This window comes from Thunnus maccoyii, chromosome 2 (assembly GCF_910596095.1).
Source record: "Thunnus maccoyii chromosome 2, fThuMac1.1, whole genome shotgun sequence".
Lineage (NCBI taxonomy): Eukaryota > Metazoa > Chordata > Actinopteri > Scombriformes > Scombridae > Thunnus > Thunnus maccoyii.
In genome coordinates this window covers 9,229,793-9,242,913 of record NC_056534.1, presented here as the reverse complement: position 1 = coordinate 9,242,913, position 13,121 = coordinate 9,229,793, and the positions used below count along the sequence as shown (strand labels likewise).

The 13,121-nt window shown below is 36.9% G+C and overlaps 1 protein-coding gene and 1 long non-coding RNA gene across 6 annotated transcripts in view; both read left to right on the top strand.

Annotated features, from left to right (window-relative positions):
- LOC121906138 (hemicentin-1-like) overlaps positions 1 to 13,121 on the top strand; it is a 196,539-nt gene that overhangs the window by 162,031 nt on the left and 21,387 nt on the right. The gene's annotated exons all lie outside the window — the stretch shown is intronic.
- LOC121906332 lies at positions 1,994 to 3,795 on the top strand. The gene is made up of 3 exons (XR_006098595.1): positions 1,994 to 2,252; positions 2,722 to 2,834; positions 3,445 to 3,795. It is a non-coding gene; the product is annotated as an uncharacterized LOC121906332 (long non-coding RNA).

The following is a 13,121-nucleotide window of genomic DNA, read 5'->3' as shown; positions in this document are numbered from 1 at the left end:
TGTCAAGTCCATTCATTTCTACTGAAGACTTAAAACTTTAAAAAATAGTCACAAATATAGTGATATTGATATAATATCAATGTTTCAAATGAGCTGTAAGACCAAGATTATAATTCAATTGAGTAGTAGTGCTCCTTGTTTGATTATAAGATGTTCAATTTATTGAGAAATTGCAAGTAGCTTATATTTAAATTTGAAAAACTGGAGCTGATTTTCTATTTTGTGATTTTCCAAGTGAAATAGAAAATAAATAAGAAAATAAAATAGACCATTATTATCTAAACATCCAGTGTATCTGTCGGATAACATACTGTTTTACTGTTTCTGCAGTTTTCATTTTGTTTCCTAAAGGATATCCTATAGTATTGTATTGTATAAATCCTATAGGATATCCTATAATATTGTATTGTATAAATCTTATAGGATGTCCTATACTATTGTATTGTATAAATCCTATAGGATATCCTATAGTATTGTATTGTATAAATCTTATAGGATGTCCTATACCATTGTATTGTATAAATCCTATATGATGTCCTATAGTATTGTATTGTATAAATCTTATAGGATGTCCTATAGTATTGTATTGTATAAATCTTATAGGATGTCCTATACTATTGTATTGTATAAATCCTATAGGATATCCTATAGTATTGTATTGTATAAATCCTATAGGATATCCTATAGTATTGTATTGTATAAATCTTATAAGATGTCCTATACTATTGTATTGTATAAATTCTATATGATGTCCTATAGTATTGTATTGTATAAATCTTATAGGATGTCCTATAGTATTGTATTGTATAAATCCTATAGGATATCCTATAATATTGTATTGTATAAATCTTATAGGATATCCTATAATATTGTATTGTATAAATCTTATAGGATGTCCTATAGTATTGTATTGTATAAATCTTATAGGATGTCCTATACTATTGTATTGTATAAATCCTATAGGATATCCTATAGTATTGTATTGTATAAATCCTATAGGATATCCTATAGTATTGTATTGTATAAATCTTATAGGATGTCCTATACCATTGTATTGTATAAATCCTATATGATGTCCTATAGTATTGTATTGTATAAATCTTATAGGATGTCCTATACTATTGTATTGTATAAATCCTATAGGATATCCTATAGTATTTGTGCATTTGGACAGTCAGCTTTCTCTGTGAAAGCCACAACTCAGTGGAACGTCCTATCTGACGATATGAAGAGCTGCAGTTCCATCAGTACCAAATTAAACCAAATTTAAAAAGTCTGCTAAAAGCTCTGTAACTACTGACTCTACATTTTATCTCATGGTCTTCTCATGAATGCTTAATCTTGCTTTTAATTCAACAAGTTTACATTATTATTTTCTAGTTCACATTGTGTGTATCTTTGTATTTTGTATTATGTGTCCTGTGTGTTTTTTGCTTTGTATTGTTTGTTATTGTTCTGTTTTATTTGTGACCTACTGAAGGGACTGCAGATGAAAATGAGCTATAAGCTAAAACTGGTACAGTACATCAAATGGTATATTTATGTTTAACACTGTACATGGTCCCAATAAATAAATAAGACATGTTTTGTTTCCTCAAGATGCGTGGCTGTCTGGTGCTCATTGAGACCACATGAGTTCCCTTCAGCTTTCTCCCCTGCTTGAGCAGTGTTGTTTTTTATTTTCTGCTCACAAAGTGAATTATTATGAGAGGATGATACGCCTCCATATCTCTCTATCTTTGCATTCTTATATTGATTTTTCATTGCTATTTATTTGGCTAAATATTTTTGGTTTTATTGGTGTTCATTTGTCATTGTCTTTTTTTATAGACCTTGTTATGTGCAAGTTTGCTGCTTTGTATAGTTTAAATATATTGACTTTATTATTTATTATTTTTAATACTTTGTAATTGTTAATTGTATCGTAACTTCTCAAATTTTAATATATTTTTAATAGACTTTGTTTTGTTCGTGATCATTGAGTTATGAGCATTGTGTGTGATTTGGTGGTTGTGCTGGGAGTGTTGTGGGGCCACAAACAAGGCCCTGGTCCCTTGGTAAGATGCTCTGAAACCAGTGTAGTGACAGGTTAAGAATTGCAAACAAGAGACAACAAGATGTTATAAAAACAGCAAAATCAACAAGATTCTCAAGACGGTGTTCGAGCTATGCAGAGAAACAGGAAACAGCAAAACATTAATGTTTGTAATATATCACATTTCTGTCCTCTGCCCTGCAGGCTCTAAAAAGGGGTAAGAAGTCATCATGCAGCTTTGAGGCCACATCTTTTGGTTCTGTACAAGTTTTTGTAATTCATTTTTATTATTATATTATATTATTATTTTATTATATTCTTTTTCAATAAATACAAAACATAATGAAACACAAGACCACCATATTACAGTAAATCAGTGAAAAATAAGTAACAGAACAAAACAAATCTGGCCAAATAGAGTTAGCTACAAGTACAGTAAAAAAACAGTAAACTATGGAAACAAAAATAAGAAATAAGGGGGCTTCATGTATCAATAAATACCACATAAATGAGGTAACACATTTTCCCCAAAAAAACAAAGATTTGACCAAACTTCATAAAACATCACTTGGTAATTATTCTGTACAGGTTTTTGATCATTTCAAGTATGTAAGATTAGATTATAATAATAGAAAGGACAGAAAGTTTCCAGTCTTCAGCTCTGAGTCTCTGTTGTGCTGCTGCAGACTTCCGTGGCGTGGTGCGTTTCGGGGTGGTGACCAACAGACAGGTGGCAGAGGCCATCTCACTTAAAGAAGATGGAACCGTTTACCTCCACAGAAGATTTAACTCCTCTTTGGTAAGATGTCATCAGGTCCTCTTTTCCAACAAGACCTTTTTCAGTCCTTTTTCACAGAAGACATTTTGACTCATCATAGCAGGAAAAACACAGATGTTTTATAATAACATTAACTATGTCTCTGTTCTTTTCAAACGTCCCAGTCAGCTGACATGAGCAGTACCAGGACCCTCAAAATGAAGAAGATCAATTCATTTTAGCCATCATTAGATTTAGATTTAAATCATCAAAAGTTCTCTGTTACTTATTGAGGAGCTTTTGTGTACAGTGATCGATGTTTTCATTAATGTGTTTCTAGGCTTTTTGTTTTTCCCAGCACCTGTAAGCATGCTAAAATTTGTCTTTACCAATATAATTAATAATTAAAGGTAATCTATATGATAATATTTTATGTTACCACCAAACTTATATGTATTTACACAACATTCCCCGATCACCGTTAAAGATCTTACCTCCTGATTTGGTCTTTATCATTAAGAAACAGAATATTTGGATGCTCGCCTAAACAGCAATGTCATAACTGTTCATCACTTCTTCACTTCAGAACATTTTAATATGAATCTGGCAGGAATTTTCTATTCTCACTGCATGTCTGTGTGTATCCTGTTAGAGAGGCCTTCATCAGGAACTTCAGCGCTCCGTACAGCCTCTTGCAGAGACATTTGGTGGGAGAGGAGGACAAGAAAGGGGGCGGAGGGGAAGCCAAACGTCCAGACCAACACCTCCTGTGTTTTATGGTTGATGTCCATTAGTTCAACTGTTCAAACGCTCACATCACTTAAATAACCCATCCAGATTTCTTGCGTTGTCTCTTGAAGACCCTTTCTTCAGATAAACTTCCTTTTCCCCTTCACAGGTATCACATTTATAGACTAGACTCATGTAAAACATGTCTGGTCCTTTACCAGGTGGAAATTTACAACATATATTAATAATGTAATGATTAATGATTGTTTACTTCTTTTTCTCTTCTATCCACAGAGATAAATACTTTTATCTTGAATTAAATACATATTTAGAGAATTGCAGAAATTCATGTCATTTGTGAATTAATTTGAGGTTTGTGTTGGGATTATATATGACCAGCAGTTAGGTTGAAGGAGAGTAAGTTCATTGTCCAGTGTGTGTTATTTATTGTCACAGATAGTCCTGGCCTCATCAAATGTCTGGATAAAGGACATTTAGAAGACAGATTTGACTTCTGCTCCCTAATAATTGACGGAGACTTGCATAAACAGTTTATGTGTGTTAAATCAGTGCTACAGTTGCAGTGCTGTTGTTGTTCAGAGGTTCACCACTGGAGGGTGCAGTCTGTATACTAGAACCCAGGAATAACCCTGGAATACCATGTTGAAAAATACTGAAAAAAATTAGCATTTTCTGCAACTTCTTAGCGGCCACAGAAATGTCTGCAGTTTGCTTGTTTTGTCTGAATAACAGTCCAAAACCTTGAGATGTTCAATTCACTGTCATATAAGAAAAACAGCAAATTGTCACATATGAGAAGCTGGAATCAGAATATGGCGGGCACTTTTGCCCGAAGATGAAAAATGACTGAAACATGGATGTATAAAGAGAACCGGATACAGCGTCGGAGGCGGACCCCCGCTCATTCTTATGAAAGTTGCTCAGTGGTGCATGAAGCCAAAAAACATCGACTTCCCGGTATGAAAGTACCCGGATCTTCCGCATTGTGCGGCCCATAGAGCATGCGCACTAGTGACTTTCGCTGGCTGAGTCGGCTACTTCCGGTTTAGCCCTCCGACTTATTTGAATTGGGATAAAACAATTCAATCGTGTGGCTCTTCTAGGCTTTTGAAATGTGATCGGACCGAACGGATCAAATTCTGATACTGAGACGAGTCATTTCGTGGGGGTTGTGACGCTCAGAAAAAATTATCCGCTGATTTACAGACGTCTCTTTCACAATTTAAGTCTATGGGAAAAAGTGTTTTTGGGCCAGTGTGCATCACGTGACGTAATTACACGGTTTGGCCGCTATGTCAAATTGGCTTCAAAGCCTGGCGCTCTTCCTGTATCCAGTTCTCTTTATACATCCGTGGACTGAAACGGTTATCAAAATAGTTGCCTATTAAATTTCTGTCAATCGACTAATCGATCAATCGTTGCAGCTCTAATATGTTGCCTCCCTATGGCCCTTAGACTGAATGTTTTTCTCCTTTAAGACACTTGTTAATTTTTATAAACTATAAATATGACTGACTCATAGGTTTTACCTGTTAGGAGTCTCAAGTGGAAGTTGTGACATGCAACTATTTCATTACTCATCATACATCATATTTATTTATAAGAAAGATGAACATTAATCATCAGTTTATTTCCCACTGTGGTCCTTTGCAGGGTCGACCCCTGGCATAAACACTCTATGCGGTTGTTTGGAGCCACAACCACTAGGGGGGGCCACACGATCAGTGTGACTTTCTGTGTGGCTCGCTCCTCACACTACAGTGCAGGACTTTTACATAAAAATGAGCGTCCTTTACATTTAAGCCCTTGCCACATGGCCGGCCCTAGGATCTTGGTGGCCCTAAACAAGATTTTGTTTGTGGCCCCACAACACTCCCAGCACAACCACCAAATCACACACAATGCTCATAACTCAATGAACATGAACAAAACAATGTCTATTAAAAATATATTAAAATTTGAGAAGTTAAGATACAATTAACAATTACAAAGTATTAAAAATAATAAATAATAAAGTCAATATATTTAAACTATACAAAGCAACAAACTTGTACATAACAAGGTCTATAAAAAAAGACAATGACAAATGAACACCAATAAAACCAAAAATATTTAGCCAAATAAATAGCAATGAAAAATCAATATAAGAGTGCAAAGACAGAGAGATATGGAGGCGTGTCATCCTCTCATAATAATTCAATTTGTGAGCAGAAAATAAAAAACAACACTGCTCAAGCAGGGGAGAAAGCTGAAGGGAACTCATGTGGTCTCAATGAGCACCTGACGAGGAAAAATCACCAGACAGACACGCATCTTGAGGAAACAAAACGTATGTCTTATTTATTTATTGGGACCATATACAGTGTTAAACATAAATATACCATTTCATGTACTGTACCAGTTTTAGCTTATAGCTCATTTTCATCTGCAGTCCCTTCAGTAGGTCACAAATAAAACAGAACAATAACAAACAATACAAAGAAAAAAACACACAGGACACATAATACAAAATACAAAGATACACACATTGTCAACTAGAAAATAATAATGTAAGCTTGTCGAATTAAAAGCAAGATTAAGCATTCATGAGAAGACCATGAGATAAAATGTAGAGTCAGTAGTTACAGAGCTTTTAGCAGACTTTTTAAATTTGGTTTAATTTGGTACTGATGGAACTGCAGCTCTTCATATCGTCAGATAGGACGTTCCACTGAGTTGTGGCTTTCACAGAGAAAGCTGACTGACCAAATGCAGTGCGTTGAAATGGTACAATCTCGTATAGAGGATATTCTGGAGGATCTAATAGAATTTACTGAGTGAGTGTACACAAAGTCACATAGTGGAGGAGGGGTCAAACCATTTCAATTTTATAAACAAGGCACACATTTGAAAATAATCTAAAAGTCTCAAAGCTCAGTAAATTGTATTTCTCCATTACCCTACAGTGATGGAAATGCATTGGCCTCTTGTCCAGAGTTTTTAATTTGTTTGTATATAGGATATCCTATAGGATTTATACAATACAATACTATAGGATATCCTATAAGATTTATACAATACAATACTATAGGATATCCTTTAGGAAACAAAATGAAAATAGATAGAAACAGATCTATCTCTAGATAGAAATAGAGAGAAACAGTAAAACAGTATGTTATCCGACAGATACACTGGATGTTTAGATAATAACGTTCTATTTTATTTTCTCATTTATTTTCTATTTCCCTTGGAAAATCACAAAATAGAAAATTCCCTCCAGTTTTTCAAATTTTCCTATTTAAATATAAGCTACTTGCAATTTCTCAATAAGTTGAACATCTTATAATCAAACAATGAGCACTACTACTCAATTGAATTATAATCTTGGTCTTACAGCTCATTTGAAACATTGATATTATATCAATATCACTATAATTGTGACTAATTTTTAAGGTTTTAAGTCTTCAGTAGAAATGAATGGACTTGGGGCTGAGAGCCACAGACAGGGTGAGGAGGTTGGAAAGTACTGAGAGACAGACTAACTAACACATTGCTGGTTAGTCAGATAAACAATCCTACCTCTTCACGTCCCTCACGTTGTACCGCCCCATTTGGTTGTGTTTGTACAGATGGATGAATCCACTGATGAAGACAATTGCTGCCAGAGCAATGACTGATACTACCACTAAAATAATGTACATGTCGTTCTCTGCAGAGGGTTGGGTGAGGGGTTTGGGTAAAGAAAACAGGAACAGATAATGTTATATATCAGACTAATGACAAAACCACACAATCTTAAAGAGAAACTTCATTGACGTCACATGTGTTCAATTTTTCCACTGCTGTGAGAAAGCAATACTGCAGTTGCTCTAACAATCACAACCCTGAAGACTGAAAATGACAAAACTTTAAACTCACCTTTGACATCCACGTTAAACTTCACAGTGACAGTCCCGATGTTGTTGTGGACAGAACAGATGTACTGCCCCTTGTGCTCCAAAGTTACAGACTCGATAGTGAGAATGTCGCCACTGAAGGGGGAACCAGTGGCTGATGGGAGCGTCCAGTTGTAGGAGGGGCTGGGGTTTCCCACAGCAGAGCAGTCCAGTTGTAGACGGTCTCCTTCTGTGACGGTGATCGGATCTAGATGTGATGACCCCTTTAGCTGAGGCTCATCTGTGTGTTGATTGAGGGAGGGAAGAATACAAAACATGTCACTACAGAGAAATGGAAACAATTTTGAACTTTAAAAAGATTAATGCAGATATACACCACAGTACTAACTGGTTGTTTTATGTTACTTTTAGTTTCTGCTACAATATAGGTCTACTATTAGAGGGAAACATTTATTTAAAGGACAGGGTCACAATTTTTCAAGCCAAAATCCACAGTCCTCCGTCTGTGCAAAAACGTACTTAAAAGTTTATCTGAAGCTAATATGAAGCTTCAAATTAGTGAAATCAAGTAGATATCTTTCGGTGTTACAGTCTTTTTAGTGCCAAAGTCCCTCTTTTTGTTACTTTACTACCACTGCAACTCAACAGGGAAACACTGTCTGAGGAAACATAAAGAGGGAATCTGATGCTAAAAAGACTGTAAATGTGGCAGACATCCACTTGATATGACTAACTCAGATTGCTGAAGCCTCGTATAAGCTTCAGATAAACTTTTAAATGTATTTTTGCACAAAATGACTGTGGACACACTGTGGATTTTGGCCCCCATCAATATAAGTGCATTATGAATGGCCAGTATGAACAGAAGTCACATTAAAACTTTTACTAGCTGTCTCAGAAATATGATGTGTGTCCATTTTGTTGTCAGACTCACAGTAGACTGTTGCTGAGAGTTTTCCTGACTCCACCACTGGAGGAGGCTGTGGTCCTTCAGGTCCCAGGTCTAGCTTGGCTTCACACCAGTACTGTCCTCCATCATCTTCTTTACTAGGGGTGATATCCAGAGTGAAGGTCTGGTGTATTTTCTGTGTTGTTGGACTGTAGTCTGCCCAGTTCTGTCTGTCCTCTGTAGAAGATCACGTTGAGGTTACCAACAGGAGCAACTTCCTGGACGTGACACTGCAGTGTGTACGGATGACCCGCAGTCATCGGCCCAGAGTGATTTAGGAAGCTGAAACTGACATTTTTTGGAGGCTCTGGGGAGACAAACAGAGAGATGTAGTGAGAGACGCACACAGTAAGATAAAGGTGGTGAAATACAGCTGACAATATGAAAAAAACCTAAATCTATACAACATATTTATTTCTTATTTTGATTATATATATTTAATTGTTACAGTAATGTTTTTTTCAACAGCAAGTTTACTTACGATAGATGGTTACAGGCAGGGTGCAACGACACTGGTTATCATCATTATCAGTATAATAGCACATGAGAGATGTATCCCATTCAGTCAGGCTGTCAACCTCCCATAAAATCGTGGTTCCATTTTTTGTAATGTTCCCCACAGACCTTTCCAAATTATATAAATCCTTTGGGCAAGTATGCTGACAAGTCAAGCACGTGGCAGAGGTTGGGTCACCAAACTTCACTACCAGTCTGGATGGAGTGAATACAGGTTTATCTGCACAGTTTTCATCTGTAACACAGACATGAAATGCCAAGATGACAAACATGAAACATAAAATTAGGAATCACGATGAAAACTATGAAAGTACATAAAACAGTCATTTCACATACAATGTCATTCAATAAACTGACAGTCAGTCAGTGCTGTTTATCTTGTAACACGATTTTATGGGAGGTTGACAGCCTGACTGAATGGGATACATCTCCCATGTGCTATTATACTGATAATGATGATAACCAGTGTTGTAGCACCCTGCCTGTAACCATCTATCGTAAGTAAACTTGCTGTTGAACAAAACATTACTGTAACAATTTAATATATATAATCAAAATAAGAAATAAATATGTTGGATATAGATAGAAATTTCCATTGAAAGATGTTTTCCTCGCTGTAATCATTCCTTCTGTTCACACTGGCCATTCATAATTCACACACTGAGCTTTATGACTGCGTGTTAAACGACAGAAAGTACCGCCCTAACCCAGTAGTAGTCCTATTTTCATATATTCCTGGTGCTGCTGTAGCTGAGTGAGAGTGAAAAAGAGACATGCATAAAAGCAAAAAGGAAAGTAACTGCATACTGAAAGGCCAAAAAGGAAATGTTAACTTTGTTTTTAAAGTTTTTTAATGTGAATAAAATGACAAACTCGCAAAAAAATGGTGGCACTTTGTACATAACACTGACATGCATCCTTGTCTTTCTCTTTTATATTTGATTGTATTGTAAAGTTGTTGACATGATGAATAATAAACCAGTAAATAAATTAAAACAGTGTTAAAACAGTAAAATGTTTAAAGAAAATACTACATAATCTATCACTTTCTAAATATGTTAACTTAAAATATTACAGTCACAAATTAGCCTTAGATACCAGTAAGCCATTCAAATTACTTTTCAGATTAAGACTCCCTCTCCCATTAATCATTACGACCCCTCAGATATATCTGGTGACCCTTTGGAGGGGCCCGACCCCTAGGTTAGGAACCACTGGACTAAACTATCTAACTGTATATAAAGTAGTTGAAACTAGCTCCACCTCCAGCAGCTACAACAGTAACATGCTGCTCTAACACTGATGCTTCAGTATTAATAATCTAATGATGTCATATATAATAATTAGAGGGACCAAAACCACTACTTTTACTGCAATACTTCAACTACATTTTGCTGCTAATACCTCTGTACTTTTACTGAAGTAGAATTTTGCATGCAGGACTTTTACTTGTAATGGAGTATTTTTACATTGTTGTATTGGTACTTTTACTAAAGTAAAGGATCTGAATACTTGTTCCTCCACTGATACTGTGTGTGTGTGTTGACTGACATTTCAACACCATCAACATCCTGTGTTAGCAAGTTACCAGAGATCTGTTAAATCCGCAACCAGTTTTTTCCACTTATCTGATGAGAACGGCGAGACTGAGAAGCACGTACCATCCGGTTCATAGCGCCTTTCTTAAGCGTTTCTAATTTCAATTTCAGACGAATCTTCTGTCGGACTTTGGCCTCAACGATTTTTATTACCAGTACCTCTGTTTACTCTCAAGACTAACGGGACATAATGTTTTCTCTCTGTTACGCATTTCTCGCTGTTTCTTTGCTGAACTCTCTGCACGACTTTCATGTGTCCAGCTGTGGTGAGTCTTCTACATGTGTTTCTCCGTCATAGAGAGCGTTTACTGCTCCATGTAGACGAAATTAATGATATAAAAAATGCTTAAATAGCCTCACAGACCTATTTGAATCTAATACAGGAAGTGGCATTGAGCAATGGATATTCTATGTAGGACAAATATAAAGTAGTTGAAAATAAGTTAAGTAAACTCTGTTCTGTCTGTCCTTCTACAGAGGACAGACAGAACTGGGCCAGCAAAAGGTCAAGGGTAACCTGGAGAAGAAACCAGTGACTGAGACCTTCACTCTGGATATCACCCCTAGTAAAGAAGATGATGGAGAACAGTACTGGTGTGAAGCCAAGCTAGACCTGGGAGCTGAAGGACCACAGACTCCTCCAGTGGTGGAGTCAGGAAAACTCTCAGCAACAGTCTACTGTGAGTCTGACAACAAAATGGACACACATCTTATTTCTGAGACAGCTAGTAAAAGTTTTAATGTGACTTCTGTTCATACTGGCCATTCATAATGCACTTATATTGATGGGGGCCAAAATCCACAGTGTGTTCACAGTCATTTTGTGCAAAAATACATTTAAAAGTTTTTCTGAAGTTTATACGAGGCTTCAGCAGTCTGAGTTAGTCATATCAAGTGGATATCTGCCACATTTACAGTCTTTTTAGCATCAAATTCCCTCTTTGTGTTTCCTCCGACAGTGTTTCCCTGTTGAGCTGCAGTGGTAGTAAAGTAACAAAAAGAAGGACTTTGGCACTAAAAAGACTGAAACACTGAAAGATATCTACTTGATTTGACTAATTTGGATGCTGAAGCTTCATATTAGGGCGGCTGTGGCTCAGGAGGTAGAGCGGGTCGTCCACTGATCGGCAGTTCGATTCCCGGCTCCTCCAGTCCACATGCTGATGTGTCCTTGGGCAAGACACTTAACCCCAAACTGCGCCTGATGGCTGTGCCATCAGTGTATGAATGTGTGTGAATGGGTGAATGTGATTTGTAGTGTAAAAGTGCTTTGAGGGGTTGGAAGACTAGAAAGGCGCTATACAAGTACAGTCCATTTACCAACTTCAGATAAACTTTTAAATACATTTTTGCACAGAAGGAGGACTGTGGATTTTGGCCTCCATCACTTACATTGTAAGTGCATTATGAAGGGATCTTCTAATGGTCAGTATGAACAGGAGGAATGATTACAGCAAGAAAAACCTATTTCAATGCTCATTTGGGCTCCTGACTATTGTGTCTAACTATGACCCGTCCTTTAAATAAATGTTTCCTTCTAATAGTAGGCCTATATTGTAGCAGAAACTGAAAGTAACATAAAACAACCAGTTAGTACTGTGGTGTATATCTGCATTAATCTGTTTAAAGTTCAACATTGTTTCCATTTCTCTGTAGTGACATGTTTTGTATCTTCCCTCCCTCAATCAACACACAGATGAGCCTCAGCTAAAGGGGTCATCACATCTAGATCCGATCACCGTCACAGAAGGAGACCGTCTACAACTGGACTGCTCTGCTGTGGGAAACCCCAGCCCCTCCTACAACTGGACGCTCCCATCAGCCACTGGTTCCCCCTTCAGTGGCGACATTCTCACTATCGAGTCTGTAACTTTGGAGCACAAGGGGCAATACAACTGTTCTGTCCACAACAACATCGGGACTGTCACTGTGAAGTTTAACGTGGATGTCAACGGTGAGTTTAAAGTTTTGTCATTTTCAGTCTTCAGGGTTGTGATTGTTAGAGCAACTGCAGTATTGCTTTCTCACAGCAGTGGAGAATTTGATGTGACATCAATGAACTTCCTCTTTAAGATGGTTTTGGCTTTGTCATTAGTCTGATGTATAACATTATCTGTACCTGTTTTCTTTACCCAAACCCCTCACCCAACCCTCTGCAGAGAGCTACATGTACATTATTTTAGTGGTACTATTAGTCCTTCTTCTGGCAGCAATTGTCTTCGTCAGTATATACGTCCATCTGTACAAACACAACCGAAAGGGACGGTACAACCTGAAGGACGTTTTCCATCTTCGCTCTCAACTCATTGCTGTGCCCACTGAAGAGTTAATTTGTGGGTGAAGCATCACATGTGTGTGGACAACCTGAAACTGTTGATATGTCATAAGCTGCAGTTAGCTGTAAAGCACAGATGTATTTATCCTAACCCAAATACTGTAGAAATCAGCAGAAGTCTCTATATCTGAGGTTTAACACATACATGCTGCACATACGGTTAAACTCAGGTTTAAGCTGAAAGATTGAAATGTTGCTCTGTTTAAGGAGAGATATCTATTGCTATCTATCTATATTTTTCTTGTTGTTAACAAATCATGAAAACACTAAAACGACCAATGTGTTAGTTAGTCTGTCTCTCAGGAC